Source organism: Schistocerca gregaria, chromosome 6 (assembly GCF_023897955.1).
Source record: "Schistocerca gregaria isolate iqSchGreg1 chromosome 6, iqSchGreg1.2, whole genome shotgun sequence".
In the NCBI taxonomy this organism is placed as follows: domain Eukaryota; kingdom Metazoa; phylum Arthropoda; class Insecta; order Orthoptera; family Acrididae; genus Schistocerca; species Schistocerca gregaria.
In genome coordinates this window covers 525,953,986-525,978,218 of record NC_064925.1, presented here as the reverse complement: position 1 = coordinate 525,978,218, position 24,233 = coordinate 525,953,986, and the positions used below count along the sequence as shown (strand labels likewise).

The following is a 24,233-nucleotide window of genomic DNA, read 5'->3' as shown; positions in this document are numbered from 1 at the left end:
ATGAAAGGTAAAACGCCTCAGGAGACTAAAGAGAAGCTTTATAAACATTACTGTGACTCTGCACCTTCGATTAGGACAGTTTATAAGTGGTTTAAAGGTTTTCGGAGTGGCCATATGGGCACAAGTAATGCTGAACGTTCTGAGCGCCCTGTGGTTGCGACTCCAGAAATCATTGATAAAATCCATGATATGAGGATGGATGACAGAAGAGTTGAGCTGCGTGAGATTGCTAGTGCTGTGGGCATCTCGAATGAATTGGTACATAATATTTTGCATAAACATTTGGACATGAGAAAGCTGTCCGCAAGATGGGTTCCACGATTGCGCACGCTTGACCGAAAACGGAATCGTGTGAAGTGTTGCAAGGATGGTTTTCAGCTGTTCAGGAAGAATCCGCAGGACTTTGTCATTTCGTCACTATGAATGAAGCATGGATACATTGCTATACTCCTGAGACCATAAAACAATCTAAACAATTGGTTACGAAGGGAGAATCTGCACCAAAAAAGGCGAAGACCAATCCTTCGACCGGAAAGGTTATGGCGACTGTCTTTTGGGATTCGCAAGGGACCATCCTCATCGACTATCTGGAAAAGGGTAAAGATATTACAGGTGAATATTATTCATCGTTATTGGACAGTTTGAAAACCGAGAGGCAAGAAAACCCCGGCGATTGGAGCGGAAAAAGTCCTTTTCCATCACGACAATGCACCAGCAAACACCACAGCAGTTGTGGTCGTAAAATTAATGGAAATAGGATTCTATCTCGTTTTACATCCCCCCTGTTCTCCAGACTTGGCTCCCTCGGTGTACTATTTGCTCTCCAATTTGAAGAAATAGCTGGAGAAACAAAGATTTTATTCAGATGAGGAGGTGATTGCAGCAACTAGTAGCTATTCTGCAGACTTGGACAATTCCTATATTTGGAAGGGATCAACTAATCAGAACAGCATTAGACAAAGAGTATAAGTCTAAAAGGAGACTACGTCAAAAAATAAAAACGGTTTACCTCAAACACGTAAGTACACTACTGGCCATTAAAATTGCTACACCAAGAAGAAATGCAAATGATAAACGGGTATTCATTGGACAAATATATTATACTACAACTGACATGTGATTACATTTTCACACAGTTTGGGTGCATAGATCCTGAGAAATTAGTGCCCAGAACAACCAACTCTGCCCGTAAGTGACTGGCGTATTGTGACGAGCCAGTTGCTCGGCCACCATTAACCAGACATTTTCAGTTGGTGAGAGATCTGGAGAATGTGCTGGCCAGGGCAGTAGTCGAACATTTTCTGTATCCAGAAAGGATCGTACAGGACCTGCAACATGCAGTCGTGCGTTATCTTCCTGAAATTAAGGTTTCGCAGGGATCGAATGAAGGGTAGAGCTACGGGTCGTAACACATCTGAAATGTAACGTCCACTGTTCAAAGTGCCGTCAATGCGAACAAGAGGTGACCGAGACGTGTAACCGATGGTATCCCATACCATCACGCCGGGTGATAAGCCAGTATGGCGATGACGAATACACGCTTCCAATGTGCGTTCCCCGCGGTCTCGCCAAACACGAATGCGACCATCATGACGCTGTAAACAGAACCTGGATTCATCCGAAAACACGACGTTTTGCCATTCGTGCACCCAGGTTCGTCGTTGAGTACCGCAGCCACGGTCTCCGCGCTGATAGTCCATGCTGCTGCAAACGTCGTCGAACTGTTCCTGCAGATGATTTTTGTCTTGCAAACGTCCCCATCTGTTGACTCATGGATCGAGACGTGGCTGCACAATCCGGTACAGCCATGCAAATAAGATGCCTGTCATCTCGACTGCTAGTGATACGAGGCCGTTGGGATCCAGCACGGCGTTCCGTATTACCCTCCTGAACCCACCGATTCCATATTCTGCTAACAGTCATTGGACATCGACCAACGCGAGCAGCAATGTCGCGATACGATAAACCGCAATCGCGATAGGCTACAATCCGACCTTGATCAAAGTCGGAAACGTGATGGCACGCATTTCTCCTCCTTATACGAGACATCACAACAACGCTTCACCAGGTAACGACGGTCAACTGCTGTTTGTGTATGAGAAATCGGTTGGCAACTTTCCTCATGTCAGAGCGTTGTAGTTGTCGCCACCGGCGCCAACCTTGTGCGAATACTCTGAGAAGCTAATCATTTGCATACCACAGCATCTTCTTACTGTCTGTTAAATTTCGCGTCTGTAGCACTTCATCTTCGAGGTGTGGCAATTTTAATGGCCAGTAGTGTAGTAACTCTGTCTGCTGTGCGCTCGGTGGTGGTACGTCGCCTCCTGTACTTGCCCACTGCGGCGCTCGGGGTCACAGTACAAAGTTATGGGACCTGCCGATGGTTGTGTTTTAACTATTGAAAAATAAAAAGAACTTTATAACTGAAGCGTTGTTTTCAACCTCTGCTATAACGCTCAGTTGCGGATGTTCCTCCGCCAGGATTTTTTGTAATTGTCTGGTTGTTGCTAGAGAATACATCTAAAAATTAAGAATCAATAGTGTCTATTGCAATTGAACTGTGTAACAACAAGAGAACATTACGTTACTGATTATAACAGCTCCTACCTGTACTTTTATGCCTGAAGCGATTTGGCAGTAGTTAATACAGGATGTACGTCGTATCTTTAAGGCTTACATCCAGGTCGGTTCCATGCGTCTGAATTGACATACAACCCGCAAGTGCGAGTTCGATCTGCAAAGGTGTACATTAGCTTTAAGGACTGGATTAGCAAGAGGGAAAATTACTATACATTAATTCTGGTTTCGTCATTTCACAAATTTTTTAGAAATAAAAATGCTCTAATGATTTGCCAAACTTTAAAATCCTTTTTTTTATTTTTTTTTAAAATGATGGGATTAGCAATGACCTAGAAAATAAAAATAAAATACGATGCAGATAAAATTCCCCTAAACGCGAACGACGAAGAGAGCAAACATTTGAATGTTTAGGGGAATTTTATCAGCATCGTATTTTATTTTTATTTTCTAGAAATCCCATCATTTAAAAAAATGATTTTTAAATCTTAACTACCGCTTTCACCTGATGACGGTATACTGGACGTGAATGGTGGGGAGTGGCTAAATGCTCAATGCTCAACGTTACCATTATAAATAGCGTATGTGAGTACCTTTTTATCTCATTCAAAAAGCTGGTTCTTTGAAAGTTCAGTTTATACCTCAGAACTGGGGGATACATTAGTTTATGCGAGCTCTTATTAAATTATTTTTTGTACCGATTGTGAGAGGGTGCGAAACCGGTCGCAGATCTAATAAAAATCATTGATACACCCAGTGCGGAATTTCCTTTGGAAAAATGTCGAAGTTTGGCTGTGGTTGCCCGCCCTACAAAACAACATGTAGTAGAGACTGTGTTGTATTAGTAGTATTGGACTTGTTATTGTTGCTGTTTTATTTGTCTGTCCTATCTTATCTTCAGATTACAGTGTGTTATTTCTGTGACTGTCCGCCCATTCGTGCTACAGATGTATAATGAAGGCAGCACTGTATCTGCAACATGAGACGGTACAACCTGGTAAAATTGGACGTGGCGGGCTTTCTGTTTGTGGCGAGAGAAAGACGCGGCCAAGCCAGCACGAGTATTCTGACAGATGGGAGGTGTGGAGGACTAGACAGGGAGAGCTCAGATGCCGGCCTTTCTGACTTCGTCAATAGACGGTGGCAGTCTTGGAGCCTTAGTGATTGGCAGACAGTCTGCGTATCAGAATTACGAAGATCGCAGGACAGCGGCCAGCGGGTAAACCCGTGTTCTGGCCGCATCGTCGGGAATACCTGGCCGTTGGTTGCAAACATTCAGGAGTAACTGCCATGATTATCTTGAGTGTCCAGAATAAAGATCAAGTAATATTAAATCCAACAAAAACTGAATCCAACTAGTTATAGAGAAGCCAGTAACATGGTTAGAAAAACAAAAATAAGTCGAGTGCGTTACTGAAAATGGGCACTCGATCCGAAAATCAGATTCTTTTAGTTATTTCATGCGAAATGTTTCATGTACAAAACGAACTTTGAAAGATGAGATTCCACAGCGCATTAAGCGATTTTCACATAGTGTCTGTGGATAGGTCCCAATGAGCGCTGTCGGACTATCAAATTAGATTTTTATGAAAAACAGTACCTATTTAAGATTACAGGCTGGAATGCGTATTCTGCTCATAAAAACGCGAATTTGCACATGAGTAATAAAAGAAATATTTAAAGCAGCGGCAATAATACGGACATTGATAGGGTTGCATGAATGCAACTAGTTTTAAGTTTTCATGTACACTACTGGCCATTAAAGTTTCTACACCACGAAGATGACGTGCTACAGACGCGAAATTTAACCGATAGGAAGAAGATGCTGTGATATGCAAATTATTAGCTTTTCAGAGCATTCACACAAGGTTGGCGCCGGTGGCGACACCCACAACGTGCTGACATGAGGAAAGTTGCCAACCGATTTCTCATACACAAACAGCAGTTGACCGTCGTTACCTGGTGAAACGTTGTTGTGATGCCTCGTGTAAGGAGGAGAAATGCGTGCCATCACGTTTCCGACTTTGATCAAGGTCGGATTGTAGCCTATCGCGATTGCGGTTTATCGTATCGCGACATTGCTGCTCGCGTTGGTCGATGTCCAATGACTGTTAGCAGAATATGGAATCGGTGGGTTCAGGGGGGTAATACGGAACGCCGTGCTGGATCCCAACGGCCTCGTATCATTAGCAGTCGAGATGACAGGCATCCGCGTGGTTGTAAAGGATCGTGCAGCCACGTCTCGATCCCTGAGTCAACAGATGGGGACGTTTGCAAGACAACAACCATCTGCACGAAGAGTTCGACGACGTTTGCAGCAGCATGGACTATCAGCTCGGAGACCATGGCTACGGTTACCCTTGATGCTGTATCACAGACAGGAGCGCTTGCGATGGTGTACTCAACGACGAACCTGGGTGCACGAATGGCGAAACGTCATTTTTTTCCGATGAATCCAGGTTCTGTTTACAGCATCATGATGGTCGCATATGTGTTTGGCAACATCGCGGTGAACGCACGTTGGAAGCGTGTATTCGTCATCACCCGGCGTGACGGTATGGTGTGCCATTGGTTAAACGTCTCGGTCACCTCTTGTTCGCAGTGACGGCACTTTGAACAGTGGACGTTACATTTTAGATGTGTTACGACACCTGGCTCTACCCTTCATTCGAACCCTGCGAAACCCTACATTTCAGCAGGATAATGCACGACCGCATGTTGCAGGTCCTGTTCTGGCCTTTCTGGATACAGAAAATGTTCGACTGCTGCCCTGGCCAGCACATTCTCCAGATCTCTCACCAACTGAAAACGTATGGTCAATGATGGCCGAGCAACTGGTTCGTCAGAATACGCCAGTCACTATTCTTGATGAACTGCGGTATCGTGTTGAGGCTGCATGGGCAGCTGTACCTGTACACTCCATCCAAGCTCTGTTTGACTCAATGCCCAGGCGTATCAAGGCCGTTATTACGGCCAGAGGTGGTTGTTCTGGGTACTGATTTCTCAGGATCTATGCTCTCAAATTGCGTGAAAATGTAATCACATGCCAGTTGTAGTATAACATATTTGTCCAATGAATACCCGTTTATCATCTGCATTTCTTCTTGGTGAAGCAATTTTAATGGCCAGCAGTGTATGTTAGTACCTAAACATCGTAAAATAGTGTTTACCTGGACACAATTATCATTTATGAACCAACTACAAAACGTAGAGAAACACGAAGAACAGCAACAGAAAACTGAGGACAGTTGCGTATTAATTGATAAATGGTAGATGCATGTAACATTGAATCTACAGTTTTTAAGTATGTTGTCGAAGTCAGAAGTGTGTGTGTTTGACTCACGTCAAAGCGAAGGCTTAAATAGCCGCAGCATTCTTGGCACAGGAGCGCATTGCCTTTGGTTCGGATGCGGGCCAGTCGTTTGTGAAATCTGCAGCTGGGAGTTCGTACGAGCAGCAATAGGTCACCCCTCTAGTGCGTCGAAATTAATCTACGCATTGAGTCGTGGACTTGTGATAGTCACGCGTGCACCGGCGAATACTCTGAAATATTTTTCACTTGGGGACTCAAAAATACTTCGCGTCGGGAGAACTAGTATGAATTCTAAAATTTTACTAAGGTTATTTTTTGCGAATGATCTGTACTAGAAATTCAGTTAGTTTGCAGTTGTGAAGCTTTATCTTTAAAGTCGTCCTAAGGGATTATTTTACGAAAGTTTGCGTGAGCATGAGATGCTGTTAGATTTTAGTTAAAATGGTTCAAATGTCTCTGAGCACTATGGGACTTAACATCTGAGGTCATCAGTTCCCTAGAACTTAGAACTACTTAAACCTAACTAACCTCAGGACATCACACACATCTATGTCCGAGGCAGGATTCGAACCTGCGACCGTAGCGGTCGCGCGGTTCCAGACTGAAGCGCCTAGAACCGTTAATCCACCCCGGCCGGCTTATGTTTTAGTTGTGCCCTCACTCTGACATTAATTAACTCATTCGTAAACCGTTATTAACATGTGATAAATGTCGTAGTGATCGAATAAACTTAGTTTTGTTAATATTTAAAATGGTGTGAGTAGTGAACATTATTTTCAAATCAAATTCCTGCCTGCATTTATTTGAAGTTTTCGATTGTATTTTTTAGTGTTAATGTCGCAGGTGCGTTGGTTAACCTCTAGCTAGTAGCATAGCCAACACTTAAAAATCCAACCACGCATTCATAAACCCTAAGAACAGTGACTTTCTAATTTACATTATCTTATTCGTGCAGATATAGGTGGGTGTACAAGCTAGAAGAATAGCGAATAATTGTTTTGTGTAGTCAGAAAGTTAGCGGCACCCCATTTATTATCCGTATCGTCAAATACGTTAGTCTCATCCGGGATCGGCCAGTAATTTTTGTATCCGTCTCGTTGGAAAGATACATACGCTCATAAAAGAGATCTATCCTAAAATTGTACCTAGAACTTTAAAATCGTATATTGAGGCAAGAAAAGTTATGGTATGTTTTATTAAGCTTTTAGATATCACTTACTTGATTTTTTGTTGTTGTTGATGTGTATATATTATTTATTTGCTGTGCACGGGAAAATACTTCAGTGTAATGCCTTGTTACAAGTTCTTGGATGTGGATGCAACAACAAAAAGAAACCGTAATCTACAGGTAACATACAATAGACATAGTTATAATGTAAACAGTAGCAAAACCAAATTTGCCCCGCAAATGTTCAGAATTGACGAAATATTGCTACTATTGTATTTTCAGTGCACATTAAAAAATTCCCTCTGAGGATGTCATATCTTTTGTGAAGACAAATATTCAACTGTATTTTGCTTGAAGCCAGACTTCCTTAATGACACTTCATGTGGGCATGTGAGCAGTACTTGAAAGTCCATGATGACAGAATGAATAAATACATTTAAGACAGGAAACTAGATGCCTTCTATTTTTCTCGTCATTAATACTGCATAGTCAGTTACGCGAATTCTCGTATCGAACATGGACTAAATTGTTTCAAAAGTCTTGTGTTAGGTATAAACAATAAAATGTTTTTCTGAGGAAATTTAGCTGAAAATTGATATACTCTCTTTCGAATGAGACCTGATCCATTGACAACATGTTATCATAGTCTACTGTAACATACTCGTATTATGCCAACATTAGACTATGCAGTGTAACTAAAATTGAATATCCTGTTCCTCGGTTAAAACAAGTGCACCGTTGTTGCTGTAATCGGTAACTTCCTTATTTTCCGAACAGTGAAGACACGAGCGTATCTCTGTCACTTACGCAATGAATTAATGCACTGAGTCCGAAGATAACACCTTCTAAATTGACGTGTATTCCGTAACGGCAGCAGCAATCACATGCCTCCGTGTAAACATCATTGTTCCGCTGTTTATCAAAGCCTTTACATGTGAATAAGTTGCTTCATAAAGTCATTAGCCTCTTTAAGGCAGATTTATTTTTCAAGAAGGGTCATACTCACCCTTCTGAAACAGTTTTCGGAATTATACGTTAATATCAGAGTAAAGGAACCTTTACTTCTGCTTATGTCTCTCAGTTTACTGTGGATGAGAAATTGCAGTTTCTAGTTGAATTGTCTGAATCTTTCAGTACGACTTTGGTGGACATGATTTACCCATTAAAGGTTTTCCAGTTACAGTAATTGATTTTGTTTTAATTTCCGAAATGTTCATATTGTACCTAGCCTTAGTGAAACAGTGACGATCTTGTAATTGTTGTTTTAATTCTATTTTTCATCCTGAAGTCACACAACTGGTATCATTACCAACTTCGTACTATTTAGGATGTCAACCATAGCCTTCAGTTACAATAATCAGAGAGCACAGATGTTTACATTCTCTCACTTACGGGCCTCTTTAGTTGAAGATTTACTGCGTGATGTACTGAAGTACGAATAATTGTGTTCAGAAGTTAAATTGATTTACAATTTAGTTTCCTAGTATTAATAATGAATAGGAAAATAGGAATGCGGGTAAGCTACAAACAGCATAGTGAACGCGTTATTGTGGCCAAGATAGATACGAAGCCCACACCTACTACAGTAGTACAAGTTTATATGCCAACTAGCTCTGCAGATGACGAAGAAATTGAAGAACTGTATGATCAAATAAAAGAAATTATTCAGATAGTGAAGGGTGACAAAAATTTAATAGTCATGGGTGACTGGAATTCGATAGTAGGAAAAGGGAGAGAAGGAAACGTAGTAGGTGAATATGGCCTGGGGCAAAGAAATGAAAGAGGAAGCCGCCTGGTAGAATTTTGCACAGAGCGCAACTTAATCATAGCTAACACTTGGTTCAAGAATCATAAAAGAAGGTTGTATACATGGAAGAAGCCTGGAGATACTGACAGGTTTCAGATAGATTATATAATGGTAAGACAGAGATTTTGGAACCAGGTTTTAAATTGTAAGACATTTCCCGGGGCAGATGTGGTCTCTGATCACAATCTATTGGATATGACATGTAGATTAAAACTAAAGAAACTGCAAAAAGGTGGGAATTTAAGGAGATGGTACCTGGATAAACTAAAAGAACCAGAGGTTGTACCGAGTTTCAGGGAGTCCATAAGGGAGCAATTGACAGGAATGGGGGAAAGAAATACGGTAGAAGAAGAATGGGTAGCATTGAGGAATGAAGTAGTGAAGGCAGCAGAGGATCAAGTAGGTAAAAAGACGAGAGCTAGTAGAAATCCTTGGGTAACAGAAGTAATATTGAATTTAATTGATGAAAGGAGAAAATATAAATACGCATTAAATGAAGCAGGCAAAAAGGAATACGGACGTCTCAAAAATGAGATCGACAGGATGTGCAAAATGGCTAAGCAGTGATGGCTAGAGGACAAATGTAAGGATGTAGAGGCTTATCTCACGAGGGGTAAGATAGATACTGCCTACAGGAAAATTAAAGAGACCTTTGGAGAAAAGAGAGCCTCATGCGTGAATATCAAGAGCTCAGATGGAAACCCAGTTCTAAGCAAAGAAGGGAAAGCAGAAAGATGGAAGGAGTATATAGAGGGTCAATACAAGGGCGATGTACTTGAGGACAATATTATGGAAATCGAAGAGGATGTAGATGAAGATGAAATGGGAGATACGATACTGCGTGAAGAGTTTGACAGAGCACTGAAAGACCTGAGTCGAAACAAGGCCCTGGGAGTAGACAACATTCCATTAGAACTACTGACGGCCTTGGGAGAGGCAGTCCTGACAAAACTCTACCATCTGGTGAGCAAGATGTATGAGGCAGGCGACATACCCTCAGACTTCAAGAAGAATATAATAAATCCAATCCCAAAGAAAGCAGCTGTTGACAGATGTGAAAATTACCGAACTATCAGTTTGATAAGTCACAGCTGCAAAATACTAACGCGAATTCTTTACAGACGAATGGGAAAACTATTAGAAGCCGACCTCGGAGAAGATCAGTTTGGATTCCGTAGAAATGTTGGAACACTTGAGGCAATACAGTCCCTACGACTTATCTTAGAAGCTAGATTAAGGAAAGGCAAACCTACGTTTCTAGCATTTGTATACTTAGAGAAAGCTTTTGACAATGTTGATTGGAATACTCTCTTTCAAATTCTGAAGGTAGCAGGGGTAAAATACAGGGAGCGAAAGGCTATTTACAATTTGTACAGAAACCAGATGGCAGTTATAAGAGTCGAGGGACATGAAAGGGAAGCAGTGGTTGGGAAGGGAGTGAGACAGGGTTGTAGTCTCTCCCCGATGTTATTCAATCTGTATATTGAGCAAGCAGTGAAGAAAACAAAAGAAAAATTCGGAGTAGGTATTAAAATCCATGGAGAAGAAATAAAAGTGTTGAGGTTCGCCGATGACATCGTAATTCTGTAAGAGACAGCAAAGGACTTGGAAGAGCAGTTGAACGGAATGGATAGTGTCTTGAAAGGAGGATATAAGATGAACATCAACAAAAGCAAATCGAGGATAATGGAATGTAGTCGAGTTAATTCGGTTGATGCTGAGGGAATTAGATTAGGAAATGAGACACTTAAAGTAGTAAAGGAGTTTTGCTATTTGGGGAGCAAAATAACTGATGATGGCCGATGTAGAGGGGATTAAAATGTAGACTGGCAATGGCAAGGAAAGCGTTTCTGAAGAAGAGAAATTTCTTAACATCGAGTATAGATTTAAGTGTCAGGAAGTCATTTCTGAAAGTATTTGTATGGAGTGTAGCCATGTATGGAAGTGAAACATGGACGATAACTAGTTTGGACAAGAAGAGAATAGAAGCTTTCGAAATGTGGTGCTGCAGAAGAATGCTGAAGATTAGATGGGTAGATCACATAACTAATGAGGAGGTATTGAATAGGATTGGGGAGAAGAGAAGTTTGTGGCACAACTTGACCAGAAGAAGGGATTGGTTGGTAGGACTTGTTCTGAGGCATCAAGGGACCAGCAATTTAGTATTGGAGGGCAGCGTGGAGGGTAAAAATCGTAGAGGGAGACCAAGAGATGACTACACTAAGCAGATTCAGAAGGATGTAGGTTGCAGTAAGTATTGGGAGATGAAGAAGCTTGCACAAGATAGAGTAGCATGGAGAGCTGCATCATACCAGTCTCAGGACTGAAGACCACAATAACAACAACAGTATCTTTCATTCCCTCTTATCTTTCTGTTTTATCACTTCACAGCTATGTTTATTATATGTTACCTTTAGATTACGGTTTCTTTTTTTTTCTTTTTTGTTGCATCCATACCGAAGGACTTTGTAATAAGTTGAAACAAGTAAAGATACTACTTGCGTGACCTCGGGTTGAAATATGTAACTACAAAAACTCATATGCTCCTGTGTGTTAATGTTTGGAATTTTTTTTGTGACCTCAGTAAATAACCTTCGCTTTTAGTCATTAGTATCTGATCGTCTACAGGTGATAATGTTTGAAACACTGCGCCTTTGTTTATTTTTTACACCAAGGAGGTTTTTCCTTTCCTTTACGTTCCTCGACTATTTGGCCCAAAAGGATAATAAATAACAATGGTTTTAGAGCACATCCTTTTCCCTACGCCCTTCATTAATTTCTGTGATTTCTGTATGTTCTGCATACTCTAGTTTCATTCTGATGTATGTTGTTTGATGTAAACGTTTTAATCCGTTAATTAAATTACATGGGGTCTTGATAATTTCAAGTATTCACCAAAGCGTACGTGTTTTAACTCTATCATAGTCCTTCTCATGAGGTAAAAATACCACATGTAGGGACGGTTTAATTCCCCTCTTTTCTTTCTCAGTTTTTTTAACAATAAATATATTACCTGTACATGAACGTGCCTTCCTAAATCCGAGTGTTCTTTTCCAAGATATCGTTTCACAGTTTTTTACATGTTTTCATGTGTTCACATTCACATGCAAACGAGAAAACATTGTGTGTCAGTGCTGTGCAACATTTTAGAAAACAAAAGCCTGTGTATTGAAGAACGTGTATAGTAGCCAAAAGCGTTAGCAATATAAAAATAATTTTTGAACCTGATCTTGTGAAAGAGATTTGTAAACAAGGCGTCAATTGTTACAGTGATCATAGAAGATGCTTTAAATAAAGTGACACGCGTTTGGCCCAAACAGGACTAGACACAGTTGCAAAAGAATCCAAAATTATTATCTGAACTGTTAAGTTTTCGGTGCCATACATTACTGGAATTTGCATCAGCATTAACCGCGATTACATTCACTATAAATCTGTGTTTAGTATCCTCTTGTACTGGAACTGTAGTATAATTCGACATGACTAGGCAGGGATGAGACTCATTACCGCCGTAATCAGGGACGTTAAAATGCCACGTGCCTGCTAGGATTTGCGATAATAGGCGAGAACATAGATAACGCGGCTATAAACGACACCGCCGCCGGATTTTATCTGCAGAGAGCCCCTCGCTCATCAAATAATTTCCACACTCAACGATATCGAATTGTCCGTACGTGCCCCGTAATCTCTGACCTGTGTAGATTGACGCCCACTCACAGCCGGGCAGAAAAATTCCAAGGCCTCACACCAACGCAACGCCTGCGAGTACGCACGAGCCACACGAAACACGTCGGGGTTGTTCTACGAGAAAACAAAAGCTTCCTCTGCGAGCCTCTAAAAGCATCCGCTTTCTGTATTTGACGCTCTGGAGGAGACTTCCATCTCGGCATAGCTCTTCCGCGATTTCTAAGTTCCCTCTTGTCTTGTTTTCATAACTTAAATGAAAGTAATCTTGAAAATGTTGTTCTTTTACCACCATAAGATTGCTTGAGAGAAACAGATGTAGGAAGATGAAGTTCTTTCGACTGGTGGTCACAACATTTACAAAATAATGTTGTAAATTTATTTCCATTTATCTGGCGGTAATAATCACAGAATTAAGATCTTTGTGAGAACCAGTCATGGCACAACTGTTCCACCTGTTGAGCTGGGATATACGAAAGAGGCGAAGCACCCTCAGACTTAAACAAGAATGTAATAATCCCAAGAACGTAATCAGGGGCTGGCAAGTCTGAGTCTTAAGGAATCATCAGTGTAACTTGTCGCGGCTGTAAACTAATTTCCTGTAAATGGAGTGAACGACTGAAGGAAGCTGACCAGGGGGAATATCAGTTTGAGTTGATAAGAAATTTTGGAACGTGCGAAGCAATGTAGACCCTACTAGTTATTTTAGAACAAAGGCTGAAGGGAAGTAAGGCCACTTTTATGGTATCTGAAGCTTTAGAAAAAATCCTTTGAACAGTGTTGTCTGGAATAGACGCATTGAAATTTGGCGAGGAAAGTACAGGGAGCGGGAACTTTTGTATTATTTGTTCAGAAATCAGTTCTGTAGAAGCGCCAAAAGACATTAACGAGACGCAGTTGAGAAGATGGTGGGACAGAGTTGTAGCCAATCCCCATCGTTGTTTAGTTTGCACATAGCGAAAACAATAAAGGAAACCAAAGAATAAATTCGAAAAGTATTTACAAAATGGTTCAAATGGCTCTGAGCACAATGGGACTTAAACATCTGAGGTCATCAGCCTCCCAGAACTTAGAACTACTTAAACCTAACTAACCTAAGGACATCACCCACATCCATGACCGAGGCAGGATTCGAATCTGCAACCGTAGCGGTCGCGCGGTTCCAGACTGTAGCGCCTAGAACCGCTCGGCCACATCGGCCGGAAAAATTATTTACAGTACAGGGCCATGTAAGAAAGAATTTTAAGATTTGTCTATGAGATACAATTTTATCAGAGACAGCAAAAGACTTGGAAGGGTGTTTGAACGAAATGGTTAACGTTTTGAAAAGAGGTTATAAGAATGACATCAACAAAGGTACAACGAATTTAATGGAGTGTGTGCAATTAAGGCAGATGATAATAAGGAGAGTAGATTACGAAACGAAACGCTATTTGAGCAACAAAATAACTGATGACGGCAAAAGTAAAGAGTACTCGTACATAAAATGCATACTGGCAGGAGCAAGAAAGGATTTTTTGAAAACCTGGAATATAGGCCTACGTCCATTATCATCGGATACAAATTTAAATATTAGGAAGTCTTTTGTGAAGTCTTTGTCTGAAGTTTATTTTATGTGGAAGTCGAACGTGACGACAAACAATACGACCAAGAAAAGGTCAGAAGCTTTTTAAATGCTATGCTACAGAAGATTTCTGAAGGTTAGGTGTATAGATCTGGTAACTAACGAAGCACCCAATCGAGTCAAGGAGAAAAGAGTTTAATGAGGCAACTTACCAAAACAAAGAATAGGTTAATAGGACACATCCTGATAAGTCGAGAATCGAGGAATAGTTGTTAGTGGGATGGCAGTGAGGTCGGGGGGGGGGGGGGGGGGGGGGGAAGGAGGTAAACATCCTAGAGGGAGGTCAAGACGCGAATGCCGAAAGCACGTTGTGAAGATACTAGTATAATCTGATATAATATACATTGTCTGTTCAGAAGCACCCAGACATCCATACGTAATGTGGAACTAACAGTTAGATGTCATGAAATGCGCAAGCATTGGTATAAAAGGGGATGGGGAGTATCGTGTTTTCAGTAGAGAAGCAGTAACAGCAAATGGATTGGTCAGTATGGATCACTGACTTCCAATGTGGACTAGCCACTGGATTTCATCCGAGTAACAAATCTATTAGCAACATTTCAACCCTTATATCGCTGCCTAAGTCGACTGTTGGTGATGTGACTGCGAAGTGGAACCGCGGAGAATCGCCACAGATAAAGCACGACAGACAGATCTCATGCAGTGACGGGCATGAACCGTCGAGCAATGCAAAGGCTGGTTGCAAAAATCGCATGAAACTGGGGAAGGAAAGGCTCGTGGGTTCCAAAGTGAGTGTGACTGAGGAGCTAAAAGGAATGTGGTCAGGCGCACCTCGAAAGTTATAAATTTCTCCAGTCAGTGATAAGCGATGCTTAAGGTAGTGCAGCTAGAGACGCCACAGGTTATAGGCTGACTGGACCTGAGTGATTTGATGTTATCAGTCACGTACAGCCTGTGACAATCTGTTTGGCAAATGGCTGCAGAACGTTACCAGCCATCATGCATAATTCTAACAGTGAAGTGTGTGTGTGTGTGTGTGTGTGTGTGTGTGTGTGTGTGTGTGTGTGTGTGTGTGTGTGTGTGTGTTGAGGTTTTCGGGCGCTAAACAGCGTGGTCATCAGCGCCCAAACGCATAGAAACAGGAACACATGCGGCGAAGGGACGAAGACGGACAGTGAACAAGGAGAACTGCTAAAAGACATAGACCTGACGCAGTTCCAAATCCTCACATACAGAGGCAAAACAAGGGGAGAAGAAACGCACTAAAAAAGGAAAGGAAACACAAGGATAAGAGACAGAAATCGAAGTGAAACAAGTAGGTAATCGTGACTGGCGGACCTCTTACCTAAAACCTGGGTGAGCGAGTCACCCAGCAGCACATTAAAATCCTCTCCCTAAAATCCGAGCCGGCCGCGGTGGTCTCGCGGTTCTAGGCGCGCAGTCCGGAACCGTGCGACTGCTACGGTCGCAGGTTCGAATCCTGCCTCAGGCATGGGTGCGTGTGATGTCCTTAGGTTAGTTAGGTTTAAGTAGTTCTAAGTTCTAGGGGACTGATAACCACAGCAGTTGAGTCCCATAGTGCTCAGAGCCATTTGAACCATTTTGAACCTAAAATCGGAGGCAACAAATTGGACAGAACACAAAACCGTAAGACCTTAACCACAGTCGTTGCGTCGTCTTGCAAAATAGAGGGCACGTCCGGTGGCAAGGAAACCACGGCCCTCTGGTCAGAGAATAAAAGACAGTCAAGTAAAATGTGGCAGACAGTAATCTGGACGCCCGATGCGGAGGCGAGTGAGGAGAAACTCATACCGCCTGCATGACTGTTAGGACGTACGCCTTGACCGCGTGGTGGCTTTGACCAGACGCAGCTGATTTTCACCGACTGCCAGCCACTCCTCTTCCCATTTACGCATAACACGAAAACGCAAAAGGGAGGGAACAGCATGAAGGGGGACGGCACATTCAACAACGTGAGGGAGGGAACATGCATCTTTGGCAGCCACATCTGCCAGTTCGTTTCCCTTAATACCCACGTGACCCGGCACCCAGCAGAAAGAAACCTCCTTCCTATGCTGTTGCAGGTGGAGTAGGGCATCATGGATGTTCTGGACGACCGTATCCGCTAGGTACAAGTGTTGCATGGTCTGAAGGGCACTCAGGGAGTCAGAACAGATGAGAAACTTAAGACTGGGAACACATCTCATCCGCTCCAATGCCCGCAAGATCGCAAACAATTCGGCATCATAAGATGGTAAACGCTGCAGGAAGCCGTAACTTGACTACTCGTTCAGGGAAAGCAACAGCATAAGCAACAGAGTCCCCCTGTTTAGAGCCATCCGTATATACTGGTACATGGTCGAGATGCTGGTTTAAAATATCGTAAAATAAGGAGGTAAAAACAAACACAGGAGTGCAGATCCTCCGGTACTCTGACAAGTCTAAAAGGACTCCGGGCCTCTGGAGCAACCAGAGAGGCAGGCGGGTAAAACCATGGAGTTGGGGTGCCACACGCTCCACCCCAAGGGACTCAAGCAAATGCTTGGCAGGAATCCCAAATGGTCTCGTTGCCCTGGGACGACTGGAAAAAGAGATGTTCCATAGGCGGTCGGGCAACGGCAGGGCACGCAGGGCAGGTAGGACAGGCAAGGAATTGACACACCCGTCGCACCATGAGGAGTTTCCACCGAATGGCGAGCGGCGGTTCCCCTGCCTCAGCACACAGGCTGGGGATGGGACTGGTACGGAAGGCACCAGTGGTCAGCCTGATACCCTTATGGTGTACTGCGTCAAGAATCTTCAGATACGAAGGCCTTGCTGACCCATACACGGTGCATCCATAGTCAAGACGCGATCGGACGAAAGCCCTATAAAACTGCAGCAGACGCGCACGATCTGCTCCCCAGGACCGATGGCTCAGAAACTTGAAAATATTCAGTGCCTTCAGGGCCCGCACCTTGAGGTCTTTAAGGTGCGGCAACCACGACCACTTGGAATCAAAAGTGAGGCCCAGGAACCTCACAGTGTCGCTAACAGGAAGAATGGTGTCCCTCAAACGCAATTCAGGGGAGGTAAAAAGATGTTGAGAACGATTAAAATGAACACACACACATTTGTCTGCAGAACAGGTAAAACCCGTCTTCGCAGCCCATGCCTCTAATCGCTTTATCGTAAGCTGCAACTGCCGACTAGCAGTGACAAGAGCGGAGGAAGAACAGAAAACAGCAAAATCGTCCACAAACAACAGTGAAGTACAGAGGATGTGGTGTTAAGTATGGGGCTAAGGTATGGTTCCCTTAAGGTGGTTAAGAAGACACTAAATGTGGAAACATTTTACAGCATTCTGTATTGCGTACAGTGGAAGAAAATTTCGAAGACGATGTTTGTTTGTGTCATCATGACAATGCGTTCTATCATAAGCAGCATCTCTGAGATAAAGGTTTGCGATTGTGAGCAATAACATTCCTAAAATGGACAGGTCTGCCCATAATCTCGACCTGAATCCAGTGGAGAAGTTAGAACGTCGACCTTGCCTCAGATCTCAGCACGGACTGACTTTCCTCCACAAACCCCCCCCCCCCCCCGCCCCCGCCCCCCCCCCCCCCCCCCCCCGCCGTGGGGACCCCCTTTTAAGTACATTAGTAGTGAGTGGATGAGAATTTGGGTCTGCCAGGGGGCATGTAGCTGCAAACACTACTATGTCCAGATGACTTTGTGGTCAGAGTATCTTCCTAGTAACCAGGAGACACAGATTTTCAACTTTCTTCATTCATTTCAATGTCCGCTTGCACCCAATGTCTGTAAATATTTTGTATTTTTTAAAGTGACGGCCGGCCTGTGTGGCCGTGCGGTTCTAGGCGCTTCAGTCTGGAACCGCGTGACCGCTACGGTCACAGGTTCGAATCCTGTCGAATCCTGCCTCGGGTATGGATGTGGGTGATGTCCTTAGGTTAGTTAGGTTTAAGTAGTTCTAAGTTCTAGGCGATTGATGACCTCAGAAGTTAAGTTGCATCGTGCTTAGAGCCATTTGAGCCATTTTTGAAACTGACCCCAGCAGGGTTCAAGCTGTCATAAAGCGAAAAGGTAGTCACATAATATTAATGGTCATTAATAGCTGCCTTGATACTTTTGATCAGATACTGTGTACATCTTTTTCTTTGATTTGCTTAATTATAATGTCACATACCACGGTATGTTCTACAGTGGAATAATAATGTACGAGATGCTGAAAGTTAGGAGACAATAATCTCACTTTCAGTCTCCAGTTTCCGTCAATTTCTCGATTGCTCTCGTCGTTACAAGTATTACAGATTTTTGTATTTCAGACTGGTTTCTGCTGGTATGCTCGGATCCTGTTGATACGCTTGGAATGGATGAGGTATGTTCCTTGTGATGAGTGATGTTTAGTATTGTAGAATTACTTCTGAGAAGGCACGTCTGTGTAACGGAAATCAAGTAAAAGACAAAACTAGAATTTAAGCACAATCATATTTATTTGCTCCATGAGATTTAGTTTAAGCTGTTGTCTTGAACTGACATGTCAATAAGCTGTGCGGTGCGACCAGATTTATCTATGTAGGCTGTTTTATGACCTGTTAACGTTGTTCACTCCAAGTACTTTCATAATTGGTCATTTACTAGTACACTTGGACACTTGTTTATGTTGTTGTTGTGGTCTTCAGTCCTGAGACTGGCTTGTGCAGCTCTCCATGCTACTCTATCTTGTGCAAGCTTCTTCATCTCCTAGTACTTACTGCAACCTACATCTTTATGAATTCATCTCTTGGTCTCCCTCTACGATTTTAACCCTCCACGCTGCCCTTCAATGCTAAATTAGTGATCCCTTGATGCCTCAGAACGCCGGTCCCTTCTTCGTGTCACGTTGTACCACAAACTTCTCTTCTCCCCAATTCTATTCAATACCTCCTATTAGTTATGTGATCTACCCACCTAATCTTCAGCATTCTTCTGTAGCACCACATTTCGAAAGCTTCTATTCTCTTCTTGTCCGAACTATTTCGTCCATGTTTCACTTCCATACATGGCTACACTCCAAACAAATACTTTCAGAAACGTCTTCCTGACACTTAAATCTGCACTCGATGTTAAGAAATTTCTCTTCTTCAGAAACGATTTCCTTGCCATTGCCAGTCTACATTTTATATCCTCTCTACTTCGACCATCATCAGTTATTTTGCTTCCCAAATAGCAAATCTGCTTGACTACTTTAAGTGTCTCATTTCCTAATCTAATTTCCTCAGCATCACCCGACTTAATTCGACTACATTCCATTATCCTCGTTTTGCTTTTGTTTTTTGTTTATAACGTAACTGTTATTACTACCAGCGGGAAAATGCTCCTGTCACAGAACATTAAAGGCGAATATGCTCATGTTTAAAAAACTCTGACTGAAAAATGGGATACCAGCTGTCTCATTCTACCTTGCCAGCATTTTAAAATATTTACTCAAAGATTTTGGTATGTGAACACATTCGCGCTATTTTTAACAGGCACCTCTCACTCCCACAACTTCCCCTAACTATAACTCGCTCACACCTACTAGCTGTAGGTCGCTCGCTCCCATCCACTTCTACTTGCCCATTCCCACTCACTCATTCAACCCAACTCTTTGTGTCTCTCTGTCACTGTCTCCTGTTTCACACCCACAGCGACCTTCGTTCTGTCCTATTTCTACTGTCTCTTCTCCGTCCAGCTCTCTCTTACAGCTGCTACCTCATTCATTGAATCCCACTGCTGCTGTCTCTTCTCGCTGTCACTATCTCTCTCTTTCTTCGTCGTCATTGTCATAAACTGTGCCTCTCATGATCACTCACTCTCACCCTCTTCCACTTCCTATAACTCTTTATTCTTCTCCCACTGAAACTATCTCCTTCACTCTTTCCCTAACATTGTTCTGTCACTATCAACTGTATTCTACTAGCACTGTATCCCTCTCTTTCTGTCACAGCGCCATTGTCTCCTTCGCTCGTTCTGTACTACAACCACTGTGTAGTGTCTTCCAGTATTTATTACTTTTTCGTCTTTTTGAAATTGCCATTGTTCCCTCCCTCAGCACAAAAAGTGCGAATATGTCCTCAAACCAAAATTTTTGGGTAAACTTTTTAAAGGTGTTGAGGAAGGCAGAATGAGGCAGCTGGTACCTGACTTTTCAGAGTCTTTTAAACGGAAGGATATTCACCTTTCTTGGCTGTGATTGGAACAGTTTTCCATTGGTTTCCTTCTATTTCCTGCCACAGCATGGCATGTCACACACGAGAAAATAATTTGATGGTTCAGTAAAATTTTGGTAGTTTAGTTAAGTGAAATTTAAGTCACGCAAAACTAATTTTACACCTCAGACCGGATTTTGCATGTGCTTCAGTACTACAACATGGGGTTCCAGAACCCTTCTGATGACATTTTACAGCATATATCCCCATGCTCCGTTTTCACCTCACATCGGATTCTACGTGCGTGTTTAGCGTGTACAAGTAGGGCAACTTCGAACCTCTCTATCTCGCAAACGGATAAAGATATTAAATTTCAGCCATTTGCTGTGTATAGCAGTCATGGACTCCGCGGCTCTGTTTTGGTACAAGAAAATTGTAGAAAAACGCTTTTTGGGGGGTTCTCCAAGGACACGCCTATGGGATAATAACTTTGAACCTCTGTATTCCAGAAACTGATAAAGACATCAAGTAAATTTTTGTTAGAAATAGGAAAACATCGTAAAACTTTCAGCCATTTGCTGTGAGTAGCAGTCTTGGAATCCGCCGCTCTGTTTTGCTACGAAGAAATGGTAAAATAACCCTTTTCATGGGGTTTTCTAAGGAACTGCCCGTAGACAAATGGCACCTCCTTAAGACCCAATCTAGGTCACATCAAATGCAAAAAGAACCAACCGTTTTCATCGAGTTGCCTAAGCAAGAGAAAGTGTGTAGTAGTCATACTTTGGCCCAGTACTGTAGGATAGTGATACTAAGGCCATCTTCCTGTTGGGTATAGGAATGGTCCCTAGCACAAGGGCTATCCAAAACACTTGACATTACACAGCGTTTTGGAACATATTAGGTATCGCACCCCTACCGATTGTTAATATTATTGTTTTTGTATTATATATATACACTCCTGGAAATTGAAATAAGAACACCGTGAATTCATTGTCCCAGGAAGAGGAAACTTTATTGACACATTCCTGGGGTCAGATACATCACTCGATCACACTGACAGAACCACAGGCACATAGACACAGGCAACAGAGCATGCACAATGTCGGCACTAGTACAGTGTATATCCACCTTTCGCAGCAATGCAGGCTGCTATTCTCCCATGGAGATGATCGTAGAGATGCTGGATGTAGTCCTGTGGATCGGCTTGCCATGCCATTTCCACCTGGCGCCTCAGTTGGACCAGCGTTCGTGCTGGACGTGCAGACCGCGTGAGACGACGTTTCATCCAGTCCCAAACATGCTCAATGGGGGACAGATCCGGAGATCTTGTTGGCCAGGGTAGTTGACTTACACCTTCTAGAGCACGTTGGGTGGCACGGGATACATGCGGACGTGCATTGTCCTTTTGGAACAGCAAGTTCCCTTGCCGGTCTAAGAATGGTAGAACGATGGGTTCGATGACGGTTTGGATGTACCGTGCACTATTCAGTGTCCCCTCGACGATCACCAGAGGTGTACGGCCAGTGTAGGAGATCGCTCCCCACACCATGATGCCGAGTGTTGGCCCTGTGTGCCTCGGTCGTATGCAGTCCTGATTGTGGCGCTCACCTGCACGGCGCCAAACACGCATACGACCATCATTGGCACCAAGGCAGAAGCGACTGTCATCGCTGAAGACGACACGTCTCCATTCGTCCCTCCATTGACGCCTGTCGCGACACCACTGGAGGCGGGCTGCACGATGTTGGGGCGTGAGCGGAAGACGGCCTAACGGTGTGCGGGACCGTAGCCCAGCTTCATGGAGACGGTTGCGAATGGTCCTCGCCGATACCCCAGGAGCAACAGTGTCCCTAATTGGCTGGGAAGTGGCGGTGCGGTCCCCTACGGCACTGCGTAGGATCCTACGGTCTTGGCGTGCATCCGTGCGTCGCTGCGGTCCGGTCCCAGGTCGACGGGCACGTGCACCTTCCGCCGACCACTGGCGACAACGTCGATGTACTGTGGAGACCGCACGCCCCACGTGTTGAGCAATTCGGCGGTACGTCCACCCGGCCTCCCGCATGCCCACTATACGCCCTCGCTCAAAGTCCGTCAACTGCACATACGGTTCACGTCCACGCTGTCGCGGCATGCTACCAGTGTTCAAGACTGCGATGGAGCTTCGTATGCCACGGCAAACTGGCTGACACTGACGGCGGCGGTGCTCAAATGCTGCGCAGCTAGCGCCATTCGACGGCCAACACCGCGGTTCCTGGTGTGTCCGCTGTACCGTGCGTGTGATCATTGCTTGTACAGCCCTCTCGCAGTGTCCGGAGCAAGTATGGTGGGTCTGACACACCGGTGTCAATGTGTTCTTTTTTCCATTTCCAGGAGTGTATATTTCCGACACCTAATTCTGTACTCCGCAAGCCGCCCTACGATATGCTGCAGAAAATAGTTAGAGTGTCATTGTTACTTCCCTTTCCTGTTGGTGCTGTGAATATTGCCCACACCGTGATGTACAATGCCTCTCGTGCACCCTGTGCTACTGGAATTGGAGGAAGCTTTTGCGCTTTCCAAACGAACCTGCGACGAAACGCGCCGCTCTTCTTAGAATTTTCTCTATAGCCTCTATCGGTCCTGCCTGGTAAATGTCTTAGACCTAGGAACAGTACTGAATTATTGGTCGATTGGAGATTTTGTTAGTCACCTCGTTTGTGAGTAATCAGTATTTACTGAGGATTTTTCCGACGAATCACTCAGCCATCTGCCTTTCTTGCAAGTAGTTTTAAATAGTCCTTCCACTCTAAATCATTCCCAATGTACACTCGGAGATATTAAATGTATGTCACAGTTTTAGTGAGTTTTCGGCAACAGTGTAATCAAACAATATTTGCTCGTAATGCGGTACATTTGTTTATTTTTATGGTTTACTGACAATGTTTGCAATAAGCGTCGATCTGTCGCAAGCCTTCCTACGTTTCGTTACAAATTTCTAGCGTTGTGACGTTTAGGTACAACAAAATCATCCGTGAACAGTATCACGCAGTTTTCGACGTTATCCACTATGTCGTATATAGGGTGTATCGAAGTCTTTGCATGAAACGTTTAGGGGTGATGGATCTGATCATGGGGAACAACTTTAGTTAGAGACAGGATGTTCAATGACTCTTCCCGGCGACGTTAGGCGCCCTGGTACAATGAGATTTCATTCAGCTATCAGGGTCGGCTAACGACATATGCTGCGTCTGTACTTTGCCTACCCCAGTACAACAAGAAAGCCTTAAGAATGGATATCTTTAAGCGAAGAAAAGTATATTAAAAGCGAATCAGCAACTTATCCTACCCCCTTTTTAGAGAGAACAGATGACAAGAATATAGGCAACACACATTGCATATGCATACTGCAGAGAGTCTACGCACTGCCACCTCTTAGGGGCGTAACCAGTATTGAAAGATACCCAGCGTCGTCGGGATATGTCAGCAAACATTTTGTCTCGAACAAAAGTTGTTCCTCATGAAGGGATCTATTGTCCCTAGACGTTTGATGCAAAGATCCCAGACAACATCGTCTGGGAATGTGTCATTAGACAAAAGCTGTAGACCAAGACAGGACCGGAATTTGGTAACACGACTGTTTATAAAATGAACTTGCTGACAGCTAAAATATGAGCTTATGAACTGCAAGTGTACATGGCTCAGAGTTAACCAAGAAGAAGTCACACATCATGAGATCGAGACCCACCATGGCAGAACCTTCAACAGCTTTTCGGAAGCTTTAAGGAGACGAGCATCGTGAACGCCCAGGAAGAATTTCTTGAGACCCTGACAGCTATCTCCCAATATCTACAACTTGGGTGGCACAGCAGCGCAGCTCCTAGATCCTGAGTTGTACCTCAGTGCTCTGGGAGCTAACTATCCAGGCAAATATAGTTCGGTTCTAAGAGCAA

General features: G+C 43.4%; 1 protein-coding gene across 4 annotated transcripts in view; it reads right to left on the bottom strand.

The window, feature by feature from the left end:
- LOC126278594 (fatty acid 2-hydroxylase) overlaps positions 1–24,233 on the bottom strand; it is a 537,874-nt gene that overhangs the window by 294,918 nt on the left and 218,723 nt on the right. The gene's annotated exons all lie outside the window — the stretch shown is intronic.